Source organism: Sprattus sprattus (assembly GCF_963457725.1).
Source record: "Sprattus sprattus genome assembly, chromosome: 10".
Classification (NCBI taxonomy): domain Eukaryota; kingdom Metazoa; phylum Chordata; class Actinopteri; order Clupeiformes; family Clupeidae; genus Sprattus; species Sprattus sprattus.
The window spans coordinates 15,390,651-15,406,355 of NC_137908.1; positions in this window are offsets into that span (position 1 = coordinate 15,390,651).

The window sequence follows — 15,705 nt, forward strand, 5'->3', positions numbered from 1 at the left end:
CGCAAATTAACGCACAGTGTTTTTGCGCATTTTCCGTGTTATTTATCAAACCACATCTGCGCTGGGCACTGGGGTGCTTACTCCGCCCTTTAAAGGGCCTGATTTACTAACGTTGATTTGCGAACGCAGCTTAATCTGCGCCTTTGCGAGGCGCACATTAACGCACAGTGTTTCCCCGCATTTTCCGTGATATTTATCAAGCCAGATCCGCGCTGCATGGGCAATCATTATTTAGCGCACCGTTAAAAGACTGGGGAAATTGCTTGCAAGTTATTGCCACCATGGAGATTCGATGAAGAAAAAACTAAGGTTCAGCGAAGAGGAGAAAGATATATTGGTTCACGTTCGCTCAATCACTGAAACTGATTCAATGGGTTATATTGTTGTTTTGCCCGCCATCACCTACAGCGAGATGTTGAAAAGAACACAATTATAAATAATATGCTATTGGTGGCATTAATGCATAAACTGTCTATTATAACAATATAGATGTGTACATGGCGATATTAATACGTTCTACAAGGGACATGGGTTCACTACAATATATCCCCACTGAAACAAATACATTTACCAAGTAGCCAGGCCTCTCCAAAATCACCGTTGCTCAATCATGGATAGATGGCACTATTCTGGAAGATAAAACTGTCATGGACAGACCACTACCACGTAAGTAATGGTCCTGTTGGCATCACATATGACCTGGACATTCATTGAATATGTGTGCTTTCTGTTTCGTTAAACGTGTTTGTGGATTGAAGATGGGGCTGTTTGCATGTGGGTGCGATGAATGGCTCCAATTACGTTCGGAAAGTTTAATTTCAGATATCGTAGTGGGGAAATGTATATTGACCAGTGCCCCGTAGCAATGCGTCGAGTACCTGGGTGAATATTTGGCTGAGTGAAGGCTGAGATATACCAACTGATGCAATAACTGTTTGAAATGATCCGATGCCAATATTTGCAATTGTCCAGAGTTTACCAACTGTTTGAATGGAATGTGTTGGAGGGTTCGATGTCGTCTCTGATCTGGTTCAGTAATTGAAGTATTGCGTGGCTGGTTAACCTGTACCGTCTAATGATTTGTGGTTCGCTTAACTGAAAATGTGTTATACGAGTTGAAAAAATTATTTCTGTGCGCTGTCTCTGTCTTCTTTCTTCGCCTTGCTATTATCACTGCTGCCATATCAACATTTTCAGACTCAATTGAAATGCGCTTCCTGGTTAAGACGTGCTTTTATGAGGCGGAGAATTAGCGCGCAAATCATAGACGTGCGCTCGCCAGGCAGTATAGTAAATTCCACGCAATACATCATTAGGCACACTCCTCCCATTAAAGAGCGCTTCACGCCTACGTTACCACCCACGTCTCCGTGCCATCCCACCTGTTGGCAGGTACACACCCTCAAATCGTTAATATGCGACTCTACTCAAATGCGCCCCCTTAGTAAATACCGTTTTAGGTTTACGACCGCTATTTTACGCCAGAAATGAGCGCAATCCTGTTAGTAAATCAGGCCCTCTGAATGTGCACAGCACCACGGTTTACAAAGGTTAATACAAAAAAAATGTGCATAGTAGTTTAAATATGCGGTTTGAATGCTGTTTAAGTGATGGGTAACGGTCATTAACTTACATGTATCCAAACTTGCTTTGATAATAAACAGATGTTACTCAATCACACATCACGCTGAAACTTCAATTAAACTGAACATATTTCGGTCAGGGGCTTGTGTTTTATCCAAACACGATCATTCCAGTTATCACGGTCCCCCTTTTTCATGACGTTAGTAGGTAAGCAATACTAAAAGGTCAGCTAACCAACTTTACCTTTAGCTAACTAGATGTCTATGTAGACGTTAGCAGTGTTGGTCTTGCCAGTAAATGCTTCATGACATTTTACTTGGAGTCCTTGGATAACGACAGTATTTTCACCACGGGGAGCCATAAGGTGCACTGCAATGTTATGTCCTTCCCACTTTTCGCTTTGAGGACAAAATAGTGTCGATATTTGTCAGCCAGGGAAAGCATTTTTTGAACTCGAGGTCCCCATATGGACGTGTAGTTTTCTCTGTTGTCTTCTCGTGACGTGTTGTAAAGTGCGCATGTGAATGATAGTATAATGTTTTGTATTTTAAAACTGTTTGCAAACCTGTTAAGAATCCAATTTTTTGCTAAAAGTGTCTGTAATCTAATTTCGTTTTTTAAAGTAACTGTACCGGAATACAGTTACCTTTTGTTGTATACTAATTACGTAACGCCCTTCCATGTATTCCGTTACAACCCAAGCCTGTTGTTGAGAATATTCATTTGTAAAAGAAAGATCCTGTTTAGGTCTAAGTCACCAAGTTTTTGATTCTAGATCCAAGGGAGCTGGTTTAAGGGACCTCACCACTGAGGTGACTGACATCCCACTTGAGCTGTCTTATTACTGTATCTGTCATGTTAATAATGTAAAAAAAAAACAAAAAAAAAACAGTGCAGTTATGCAGTCATCACTCATGCATGTCTTGAGATTATTAATTTACAGAAGACTGCTTTAGATAAACATTTATCAGTGTGTATGTAATTTGATAACTTAAGCAACCTGACTCTAATGCATTATCTATTTCAGAATATTTAACAAACAGAATTTAATTCTAAGTTCAATTTAGATGAACATGAACATTTATAACAGGGGGGGACCATCCTCTTCCGTGCGATCAATTTGGCCATTTCCTGAAAATACCACTCTAGTGGAGGTAACTTGATAGAGTACCTTGATATGGTAAATGTGCTGTACTCTTCAGTTGTCACTAGAGGAGGAGTTTAATGGGGATAGCCTCCTCTCTCTGGGTGTCCCTGGTCATGCTTTCATGAATCACAGCAGGGTATTTAATAGTTGCACATAGCCCCAATGCAAACACACACAGGGGCACTGAGGCCTGTCTCTGCCTTCTTACTGTTGTTTGTTCATTAAATATTAACCTGACAGTTTGGTGCCAGCAACCCTGAAATAGATTTTAATTTTGTGGAACATTCCCTAGCACTTGGCTCTGAAAACCTTTAGATTGCATATGAAGGGCATCTCTGAAGAAATCTGATAATAAAGGTTGAAAAAAAAGAAAATCCAGACAGCCCTCCCTTTTGAAACTGGCCAAGGTCAGTGGGAGTTAAGGGAGTCTGTCCCTTTTTCAAATAAGAGCTCTAATAAGTCCTATAATGTACTGTACTGTACTGGAACATTTAGTTATAAAGTTAAGAACAAACATTGGCAGTGACTTTTGAACTCGATAGTCTAGATAGCTAAAATAAACTAAACGACTATTATAGTATCTGACCAATACGACATTCTGTGACAATACAGATCACGCTAGCATCATGTATAACTCACATTGTGGATTATGTAGCCTAGAAGTCTGAACTCTGAGTCCCAGCATGCCCAGTTGCTAGACTTTAGACAGCTCTGGTCCGTATGTTTTCTGTTTTAGGATCGAGGCATCTCAGTATTTCAGTAGGGTGTGGGGAGCCTACACAGAAGCCTTTGAGAAGTTGTTTAATTTAACTCCTTATCCACTCATATTGACTAGTGTCTTATGTACAAGCTGATAAAGAAGCCTGGCTCTGTGCTGGGGACTGCTCTGGAGCCGTTGGTAAATCAGTTGTTGAAAGAAGGATGTTGCTCAAACTGCTCAACATAATGTAGTCAGACAGCAGTGTGTTTTCAGTCAGAAGCTCCTTCAACTCCACAGTAATAAGGACCACTCAAGGAAATCATTATTGCCCTCTGCAATCGCAATAGATGACAGTGGGGTATGATGAGCCAGTGGGGAAGTTGACCTATTTTTTAGTTTGCGGCCCCATTTTCATATTGCTGTGGAAGAAAGAACCATGTGAATGAAGTGGTTTGCATATATCCCTCCCCCACACCTTGTCAAATCTTTTTCTCCATACATATGTGACTTGTTAGTGTTTATGTCATTAACTACAAAGTATGTGACATGTTGGTGTTTGTATAATGTTTATAGGCTAACAAGTTTGCAATTATGCCAAACATACAGCTGAGAGTCTACAGTGAGAGTGAAAAGTAATCTGTGAATGTTCCTCAGAAGAATATTAGTTTCATTTAATTTAACCTTCTAAATCTATTTTCTAATCCTATAGACATGGCAAACTGTCCTTGGGTCGCACAACCGTCAGCAGTCCACAAGACCACTTTTTTGGGAGCCCATGTTTTGTTGTCTATTTGAGTTAGGCACACTGCACACTGAAGGTTACAGTTGATGGAGCGCATCCTGAATTTGTGTCGTATGCATTCATTTTATTTCCGTCTCATATTCCCTTGGCTTAAGGTCGCCTTAAGTGAAAAACAACTAATTCTACCCCACTCTCGCCCATATAAGGACACCCCTCTGTGCCGGGAGATGAGGCTAATCCTCTGCATGGCAATGCACAATGCATATTCTTGGATCTAGAGTTCGAAGTACAGTACTGTGCAAAAGTTTTAGGCAGGTGTGAAAAAATGCTGTAAACTAAGAATGCTTTCAAAAATGGAAGTGTTAACAGTTTATTTTCATCAATTCTTCATAAATTAACAAAATGCAGTGAAGGAACAGAAGAAAATTCTAAATTAAATCAATATTTGGTGTGACCACCCTTTGCCTTCAAAATAGCATCAATTCTTCCAGATACACTTGCGCAGTTTTTGAAGGAACACGGCTGGTAAATTGTTCCAAACATCTTAGAGAACTAACCACAGATCTTCTGTGGATGTAGGCTTCCTAAAATTCTTCTGTCTCTTCATGTAAACCCAGACAGACTCGATGATGTAGAGATTAGGGCTCTGTGGGGGTCATACCATCACTTGCAGGACTTTCTGTTCTTCTTTAAGCTGAAGATAGTTGTTAATGACATTGGCTGTATGTTTGGGGTTATGTTCCTGCTGCAGAATACATTTGGTGCCAATCATACGCCTCCCTGATGGTATTGCATGATGGATTAGTATCTGCCTGTATTTCTCAGCATTGAGGACACCATTCATCCTGACCAAATCTCCAGCTCGACTTGCAGAAATGCAGCCCCAAACTGGAAAGGAACCTCTACCATGCTTCACTGTTGCCTGCAGACTCTCATTATTGTACCTCTCTCCAGCCTCCAGCGAACAAACTGCCTTCTTCTACAGCCAAATATTTCTAATTTTGACTCATCAGTCCAGAGCACCTTCTGCCATGTTTCTGCACCCTAGTTTCTATGTTTACGTGCTTAGTTCAGTCACTTGGCCTTGTTTCCTTGTCGGGGTAGAGCTTTTTGGCTGCAACTCTTCCATGAAGACCACTTCTGGCCAGACTTCCCCGGACAGTAAATGTCTGTACCTGGGTACCACTGGTTTCTGCCAGTTCTGAGCTGATGCCACTGCTTGAAATCTTCTGATTTCGAAGGTAAATAAGCTTGATGTGTTTTTCATCAGCTGCATTAAGTTTCCTTGGCTGAACACTGCGTCTACGATCCTCAACGTCTTCTTCAAAAGAGCTGGAACTGCACATTTTGAAACCCCTGTCTGCTTTGAAATCTTTGTCTGGGAGAGACCCTGCTGATGCAGTATAACTACGTTGTGTCTTGTTGCTGTGCTCAGTCTTACCATGTAAATGGATAAAAAATAAACATTTATTGTTTACATTTTTCAAAGCATTCTTAGTTCATAGCATTTTTTCACACCTGCCTAAAACTTTTGCACAGTACTGTACATCTCAAATTCTATTTGTGTATTATATTTATTTTATCTAGTAATAAAGTACTTTGTGTATACATACATTTTATGTTGTGTTTTTTTTCTTCTCACCCCTCTGTCTGTTTTTGTGTAAGTTATGTGTGTTTTGTGATTTGGTGTAAGTTATGTGTGTTTTGTGATTTGGTGTAAGTTATGAGTGTTTTGTGATTTAGAAATGTCCCTATCTATCTATCTATCTATCCATCCATCCATCCATCCATCCATCCATCCATCTATCTATCTATCTATCTATCTATCTATCTATCTATCTATCTATCTATCTATCTATCTATCTATCTATCTATCTATCTATCTATCTATCTATCTGATACAACCATTTACTTTTAAGTATAGCTCTTCTTATCAGTAGCCTTATTGATGGCTGTAGAAATTGAAGCCTGTAACTTTTATTTCTAGACCATAACTGTGAAGTGTTACAATTCCACTGTCAAAACTGTAGTTGAGCTAGCTATATTTTGCTAGAGAAGTAGGGCTTTATATGAAATGATGGTCTCTTATCATCAATTAAAATCATTAAATGTGTCTTACTCATACTACAAGTCACTCTGGAAAAGAGTGTTTATATTAGCAAATCTCGGCTACATATTAAGCACCAATAACCTAGAAACAATATACTGCCTTCTGCACACCTTTAAAAAAGGGGATTTCTACAGCTGATTTCTATATCATGCTTAATCGCTGAGCTGTCTGAATAGGCTGTCCCCACTGTGCAATGGCCAGCGGGTGCCAGCAGAGAAGTGATTTTTCCATTCAAACCACCCCAAGACCTTATTAGTATTTATTTGTCATGGGGCTGGAACTTTAAGTTGAAGGAGGGTGTTTGGCAATATGCAATTAGCACAGTTCTGTGGATTTTGCAAAAATACAAAATGCAACAATGTCCCTGAGGAATTGGCTCCCACTAATTACCTTTGGTGCAGAGTGTGTAGCCGAATCTGCAGCGCTTCAGTATCTCTCTGTTTATTTTTTTTAACATGTCTGAACAAGAAAAGCATGAGCTGGTTTTTGTGGAAGTTAAATTAACTGCGCTTGACGCCTTGTGTGCATGCGTGCTGCAGTACATTTCACACGTTTTTGTCTTTTTTTAGAGCAGAATGTGAAACTTTACCTTGTAAAGAGTGCAACAGATTTGCTACATCCAGCCTTTTGAGACAAAGCACAGGCTCAACAGGATAACATGACAAAAAGCAGACACAGCAAGAGCTGTCAACATCTTATTATCAGCCCATTAAAAGAAACACTTCAGTTTTGTTTACAAACTGTGAGTACAAATTGATCACTCTGTTATCGTTTCACTGATATCGGAGAGGCTCTCTAAGGGGAGAACTACAGAAAACCATAAATCTAAAGCTTTACTGTGGACTGTCTGTGTCTTTTCTCAAGTCCAGGTTTAAAAAATGTTTGAGAGTTGCTTTAGTATATGCCAACATTCAGACCTCTAAACACTCAAGATCTTAGCACATGAATGTTGCTATGCCAGTGTTGCTAGCACTGGTTTAATAGTGATTTTCCCCTTTCGTAATTGCTGAGTATGAGCCAGTCAGGGAGCACCCATTGAACTGTTCTGGGAGATGCAGTAATCAACCAAATATATGCAGTATAAACAGATGATCATAACCTAGGTACTAATTTGGATATTTGTTCATCATTTCAACTCTGCTCGTTCTTATTACTGAACTAACAAAATCTAGATCGGCGCTTGTTCAAATTAATAACAAAATCATTTTGTTTACAGGTAATTTGTCATGTATTTTTTTCAGCAAAGAAACTGTGTGCTGTGTTCACTGCGTCTCAATCATCACCTCATATTAGCGACACAGGCTGTGATTGTTGAAAAGAAAAGAGTCTTTTTAACAGCCATCAGACACAGAGGCAGCACAAGTGGATGTATATTGGGTTTCACAAAAGGAATGCAGTGTACAGATAACAATTCATGAGGCTTTTTGGGCCCACAGTCACAGAATCTGTGGTTTCGAATAAACAGGTTCAATTCATGTCATTGCACAACAGTGTGCTCTTCATTGGTAACTAAACTCCAAGATGCACTTTGACCTTTTGGTTACCTAGGTGTCTGCACTTACAAAAGTGGTTTTATTTTCTTCTTTGCTTTATTGATTTAGCCCTAAAAAATAGATCTTATTGTCTGTATCTGTTTCGGAAATGTGGCCCCTGGCCTCTGAGTGAAATAACTGTGAGATTGCACTCTCACTGCACTCTCACTCTCACCTCCTAAAATAAATAGTTTTTCTCCACTGTTTTGCTCTTTTTTGCGTTTAGGGCACTGATACGTACAGAAGGCGGGTAAGGTCGGCGGTTAAATACACGGATACAACATACTAGTTGCGGGTGGGCAAATACAGACAAAAAAATAACACATAACCAACTACACATAGCACACAGACTCAAATGGATAACAAGAATATGCTCTAACATTAACACTGGCTAGAAAACACAGCTACATTCTGAACATTAGACAACATAGACTTTTACACATCACAACTGCTACACACATTATATTACGAAAGCGCACAACCCCCCTTGCTTGTCTCATTGCATAGTGAGGAACCTCTTGATCAAACTAGGTCATCAGGACGAGTGTGTACCTATTTCTCTCTCTATATAAGGGCTATACAAATTATAAGATATTTTATTTCCAAGTCTAAGGTACTTCTTCAGCTCAAATGAACAGACCAGATGAATGGGGAATATGTTTTACACAATCAGCCAAGAGAACATCCATTGTGCACATGGATACATGGTAAAATATAGTACATTGGTATGCAATGTGGAGATGTTCCACGCAGGTCTGTGATAAGGCATGGCTTTTATTTCAGTGTGTGTTGGTGTGTGTGTTCTGTAGATCTGGAAAACAACACAGCATACATCAGCTAAAGGCATAATGTATGTCCTTTTCAGCACATGCAGGTAAATACCTGCATTCACAGGTCCTGCAATGTGGTTTGAGGATATCTAGTGGTTTTGATACTGCTTACGGACACTATTGTCTCCTAATGAATAGCATGTGAGGAATCTATCTTGGCATCTAAAAATAAAATTACATTTATGATGTATGAAAAAATTACTTTTATGAATCAGCATTACGTAACTCATTTGTTTTATTTCTGTGGGCTTTCAAGCAGTTTGTAGAACACATTTGCCCTTTTCATGGTCAGGATGGCTATCTTTGGACATTTGTTACATAATCCAAAGTGCCTGATGATTATAATGAAGATATGTGTGGGGGGCTTTGAAAGGGAGACAGTGTCATTTATGTGGTTTGACAGCAGTTTCAATAGTGTGCCTATGATCTATCCATCATAATTATCCCTGTCATTATCAGACACAGCAGAAGCATCTCTCTCTCTTTTTTTCCATACATACTGTATACATATCTTTGTGTGTAGTGGTTGTGTAAGTTAATAAGTACATTTGATGATTCAACAATGAGTGTGTATGTGTGTTGTTACTGTGTATTTGTCTAAATGAGTGAATTCAGTGATCAGTGATTCAGTGCGTGTGTTTTTGTGTGATATTTTTCCCAAGGCTGTTGTATTCAAGTGAGTTCCTCACCAACCCCCCTCAGAAGCACGTTTGGATGCTGAGTGGCTACTGGAGCTGGAGCTACTGGAGCTTCTCATGCTAATTAAACACATTTGCAATTCTCACAATGAAGCACACGCACCCACACACTCACACACACTCACAGTGGGATGTTGCATTAACTACTGAGCAAAGATACTCTGCACTGCATTTACAGACTGAAAAGGGCTTGTTTGAAGTTGCTGCCTGATTGGCCGTTGCTATAACAATGGAGGCGGGGATACAAGGGGTTGGGGGTGGAGGCAGACCTCTGAGTATAAAAACCTTCAGACACGCTTTCCTCGCATATGGATTTGTTTTTGCTCTCAGTTTGTTTTTAGTTGTTCCTCTTTTTTCTTTCTCTCTCTTTTCCTTCTCTCTCTCTCTTTCACCCTTTCTCTCTATCTCCCTCTCTCACACTTCTTATCTAACCAGTTTGTGTGTGAGAAGACGTGAGCTTGGGGAGCCAGGAAGACGGCTGTGAGAGAGGACTGCTGCTCTGGTGCATGCAGTGGGCATATACCTCAGGAGTGGATTACCCGTCTGTGAGGGTGTCAACAGAGAGACGGAGTCCCCCCCTTCCCCATCCCTGACACCCCTGCCCCCCACCCCCACCCACCCTGTACACGCCTCCAGTGGACACGCGACACAGACACGGCTTCAGCTACGCCACTGTGCAACTCACCATCAAGCACTGTGAGTACAAGCTTCCTTTCTCTCCGTCCCCCTCCCTCTCTCTCTCTGTCTGTCTCTCTCTCTCCCTCTCTCTCTCCCTCTCACTCTCTCTCTCACACACACACTTCTTCTCTATCTGTCTTTCTGCCACAGTTCTCGCTTCTAATATTTTTCTCTCAGTCTATTTCTGTGTTCTGTCTCCCTAGTTTAGCCTCTCGCCCTCTCTCTCTCTCTCTCTCTCTTTCTCTAACCCTGTCTCTCTTTCTGTCAATGTCTCTGGCCCTTGCTCTGTCATTCTCTCACGGGCATGTTTTGAGTGTCATGTGGGTCATGTGGTCTCTGCGCGCATCTACTGAAGTGCAGTGACATACATTTAGCACAAAACAAAACCACAACAAGCACTAAGCCTTGTGCTGTGCACTCAGTGCCCCTGGTTTCAAGCCCAACTTTGTTTGACAATCATGGATGAGCAGTGCTTTGTTGCAAAGTTCAAGTAAAGAAAAGAGAATTGTTTTAGAGCATTCACTCTCTCTCTCTCGCTCTTTCTCACCCTTTTCTTTCTCCCTCTCTCTGTACCAGCTAATGACTGACTGTGCATTTAGTTTTTTCTTTCTTTAGTGTATAGTTTGTTTGTGTATGTAGGGTTTACGTGTTGAGAGTGCTGTATAGCTGGGCTGGATGCCTTGCATGCTTCTGTGCTCCTACCTCATGCAAGGTTAGGGGTTACATGATGTGATAGGATGTGACGCATAACACACCAAGCTAGCCCCCTCAGTGCACTCTGGTAACCAGCTCGGCGGTTGATGCTTTGGGTTCAGCTTGGTGAGTAGCTCCTGGTGAGAACCACTCTACTTACATAACTGGTTGCTGAGAAGGTTTACTGTGATCTTGACTTAATCACATTATTCTTGGGCAAGACCGACCATTCTTGAGAGGCAGCAACACATTTGTTTGAAAACACGGACATAAAAACACACTCTCACTAATCTTCACGCCAAATCTTGTTTCAAATTGGCCTATAGCAAAACAATGTAGCCGTTGTTGCCTTCTTTGGTTCACAACTGCTCCCAATGTGACAGCAGAGGAAGTATGTTCCAGAGCCAAGCTTCTCACTTCTCCCACCACAAGATGGCTAGTCTGGAAAAGCTGGACTGCTTAAAAAAGGACAGCTATTTTGATATACAGAGAGGGTGTTCATTTATACATGGTATTTTTTTCTGTTTTAACCACACCACTGAATGAGTGGAAGACTCTTTCATTTCACGTGCTTCCCCTCTTTCTCTCCGTGTGTTTGTGTCAGTGGGCCCTAATTTCACTGACGGGCAACTGGCAAGGACCAGAGCAATGAACAATGTCTGCCATGCTTGAGCTATAGCTTATTTAATAACTTATCAAAATCATTTTGCTAATTTAATACCATGAGCAAGATCCTAAGCACAAACATGTGTGGGTAAGCTCAATGCTCCTACACGACACTCGATAGCTTCAGTTTGTGAGCAATGGACTTTGCTCGTTGCTAAATGCTTTGCTCGTTGCCTGTCAATTAAATTTGGGCCCTGAGAGTGCATGGGAAATGTCCATTTGAGCAGTTCTCAGCGCCACACTGCAAGACACTGCTGAGCTGTGAGTCAGTAGTTCGGTGATTTTTATATTCGCTGTGGCTTCAAAACACAATTCAATTAAATGTTATTCATATAGCACCAAAACAATGCAATTGTCTCAACAGTTCACTCATTTCAAACACTTTCCTCATGAAAGGTATTATCATTCAGGACAGGATAGTGTCCATCTTATTACTGTCATGTTTATGTATACACTGGATACATAGAGCCACTAATAGGCTCTGAGGGTAATAATAGCTTGTTTTAGAATTCAGAACGGGTAATTTCTCCTCACCGGGGAAATTTGAATTTGAAAACCAGCTGCTCAGTCAAATAACACTAAATTTCTCGGGTGGGAAAGCACACATTAGCCTGACATACCCTCTTACCGTCCTTGGATGACAGCGATTGGGGAGTTGTATCAAAATTGTCCATGTTTTGTCCATACCCACTGATTCTCCACTCCACATACTTTATTAACCACTCTGTTGTTTAGATGTGTTTAGACTTTAGCACTTCAAACTTTAACCTAGCATTTCTGGTGATGGTGACTGCACATACTTATTAACTTGGCAGTGCAGGGATAGGCAGAGAAGCACTCAACTATGATGCTGCAGCCGTACTAGTCTAGCATCACAACATTTTGCATTCTCCCAGGTTCAAATTGGGTGCCATTTGCCTACAATGGGTGTGTGTTACTTTCCCATAAATGCACATTTCGTTGTGGATCATTTCTTTTATAATCTACTTAATTTGGTGAAGAAGTGTGTTTTCCTCAAAAATGGTTAAAAACAACCGCCACCTCTCCTTCCTCTAACCCCTTGTGCAAACTTTCTCTCTGTATAATTTCAATCCTTCAATGAGCCATCGCTCAAAAGCTCATAGAGGATGTTACAGGACAGGATGTTACAGAACCACAACCTTCCTGTCTCAATTGAAACATGCTTGTGATTGGTGTCAATAGTGTTCAAAAGAGGTTTCACCTTTATTTTTAAGGTTGATTTATGACCTATGTTCACAATGTTTCCCACACATCCTCGGAGGCCTTCAAAAATCAGTTACATGTAATTAACCAAACACCTGTGGAAAGCTGGACTAAAATGTTAGTCTATTGAATATATTAATTGAATTTTGTGTCGTTATGACTCAAAGGTAATGGGTGTTTTCCAAAAACAGGGCTCATAGGCCTCCTACTAGAATAGGAGCTGTGCTAATGATACCAGGTCCTGATTGTAATGGAGATGTGATACACTGGAGAAATGGGCAGCATGCACAATGACCAAAGTCCTCTGGCATAATTGCAGCATCACCATACGGTTGACACCACATCAGCCGTGTCCTTCAACCAGCATCAACATGCATCAGCACCACGGATTTATCTGACATCCGTCACCCTGTGTGAACTGGATGCCCATTATGAGCGGAGTGTTCCAAAAGCGGTCCTGGATCAGGCTTTTGCAGGTAGTGTTAGGCTGAGCTGGACAAGCTGAGCTGACCGCGGATCAGTGGTGCCATTTGTTGTTCAGTGTTGCGTTGTTCAGCACGGTTGCTGTGTGGTGGGGGCAGAGGGTAAATGAGGCTGCAGTGGTAGGAGAAGGCCGGGAACAGCCCAGTGGCCATGTTCTCCACGCTCGGTGCGCCAGCTGGCCTCTGCATTGTCTCGCTCCAGTGGCATCTGTTTTTTCATCTCCAATAACGGCTGGCATTCTTTTAGCTTATTTATTTATTTATTTATTTACTCACTTACTTACTTATTTGTCCATCCATTCACTCATTCAGGTATCCCTGTAGTAGAGGCAGATCTTGAGTGCACTGAAGACACTTCATAGAATTCAGTGTATTGCTTTTCGTCTGTTTTTTATTCCGTGTACACCTTTTTGAAAGGACCTAGTGGAAAACATAGATACACCAATGTAGGTTTGCCTGGCGATACTGAACCCTCTTCCCTCGTTCAGTATGCTGGCAGAAAGTTCAATTCATGATTTTGTAATGCAGTACAAATGCAAATGCACATACACACACACACACACACACACACACAAACATACTCATCCAGGACATTTATAAAAACACACACATAGCCTTGGACAGAACAAGGACATGCATATTGACTTTCTGTCCCAATGCTCATTACCCCAACCTGCATATCATACATCACTTTCTGATGACAGAAAAGCCATTTTATGTTTTCCTGGGGCAGAAGAAACTACAAACCCAGCACCCAAGGTCTGTTATCATTATAAATCCCTTTCGTGGGGACTGCTTTCTCATAGGCAGTTCTGTGGTCTTTTGTATGTGGACCTATGGGGAGGCATGGGTTTAGACAGAAATACATTTCTGATTTCAGCTTTGTAATGGTATACTAGACTCACTCAAGACCACAATCAGTCTTTTGGTCTATCCATCACAAAATATCTGTTCTAAATAGCTCTGGTGGAGATTGTGATAACAGTCCTCAATCAGCAGTTTTTTTGTGGATTCATCATAAGATGTTGCTGTATGTACCTGTGAAGTTCACTGTGGACAGTGGCACAATACAGAGCACCTTTGACAGGCGAGATGATTCGGGAGCGAAATTGCTGGAATGCTCGAGGCATCTCCCCCATGCACTTGCAGTCAGCGGCGCAGACTGTAAATCCCTAAATGGATCTAAACCTCTCTCTTACCTCTATTCAGCAGCGTACTGTCACTGAGCCTGATACTCTGGCCTTTTATTATATTAGGCTGGAGCAGGGGAGTTTTTAAAGCAGGGTGACTCACCTAACAGCCCCGAGCCCATTGCTTTGGTTCTTTGTCATTAAGTTTCACCTTTTGCGACTGAACTCGATGAGAACCACCAAACCCTATTCTAGCGATATTACCCTCTTCCGTAAGTTAAAAGCATATTTTCCATTTGCCTCCCTACACTTGAAACCCAGTCACCAGATTGCTGTGGGTAGAGCTGTCACTTTTAAAACATACTGTATGTGCACATGGCTTTGATGCAGTCCTTGTTGGAATCCTGAAGGACATTTTGCTGATGGATTTCTGAGCTTGATAGCATTTATTTTACCTGAACCTACTCACTCACGTGACACACTCGATGCTACTGGAGGTCTAATGAAAAAGTTCTGGGCATTGGCTTACTGTGTTTGTCATAGTGAGAGCTTGTGTTTACATTAAACATGGAGCAGGATTTTGACACCTCAGATAACATCACCTCAACAGCAATCCAGCACTGCTAACTGCTAATGCGTAGGGCTCAATCTCCAGCACGTTATCAGAAACAAAAGCAAGTGACTGGAATGGGACAACAACAGCAGACAGTGGCGAGTCTGCGTGACCTCAGCCGCAGGCGTTTGTTTTGGAACACAGGCTTTGTGATGGTGGCACGACGGGCACCGATCTCAGACCACAGAGAGGCTGTTGTTTGTGCGTAGCGAGCCGTCGCTGCCTCCGCGGGGGGGGTGGAGAGGTCAGGGATGAGGCATAAACAAAAACGTCACTTGCAGTGACCTCCGTAAAACGGAGAGGGCCAACGGACTAATACATCCTACTACCCCCTACACCCGTGGACCAAAACATACAGACATGTGACTGACCCATACAGAGACTTGCTGTGTGCGTCTGTCCACTGTGCACTACCTTCTTTGTCAACACGAAAAAAAGAGTCCCCAGTGAAAATAGACATAGGCTCTATACGAAATGTGAGTCATGCAACCTCATTAAACCCAGCAAGCAGACTCATACCTCTGCTGCTGCAGACTATCATTCAGTCCTTAACTGATCTCCTCTGTTTTGTTAATAAAGAGCTATAGATCTGAGTCATCATAATGTCCCTGTGGGTGTAAATTCGATTTATAGGCAATCATTCAGCACCGAAGACCTCCCCCTATACTTAGACACACGAAACTGACATTCTGCGCTCCATATTTACTGTTATTGGCCTTCAAACCAACCTACGCATTTGAATATGAGCTCAGTGCCTTAGCTCTTCAAACTGAGTGGTTAACTCTTCTCTGTAAACTCATTTAACTTCTTATGTTTGTTTTTGCGGATAATTTCTGTAGCCTGCAGACGCCAAATGAGCAATGACAGTATCACACT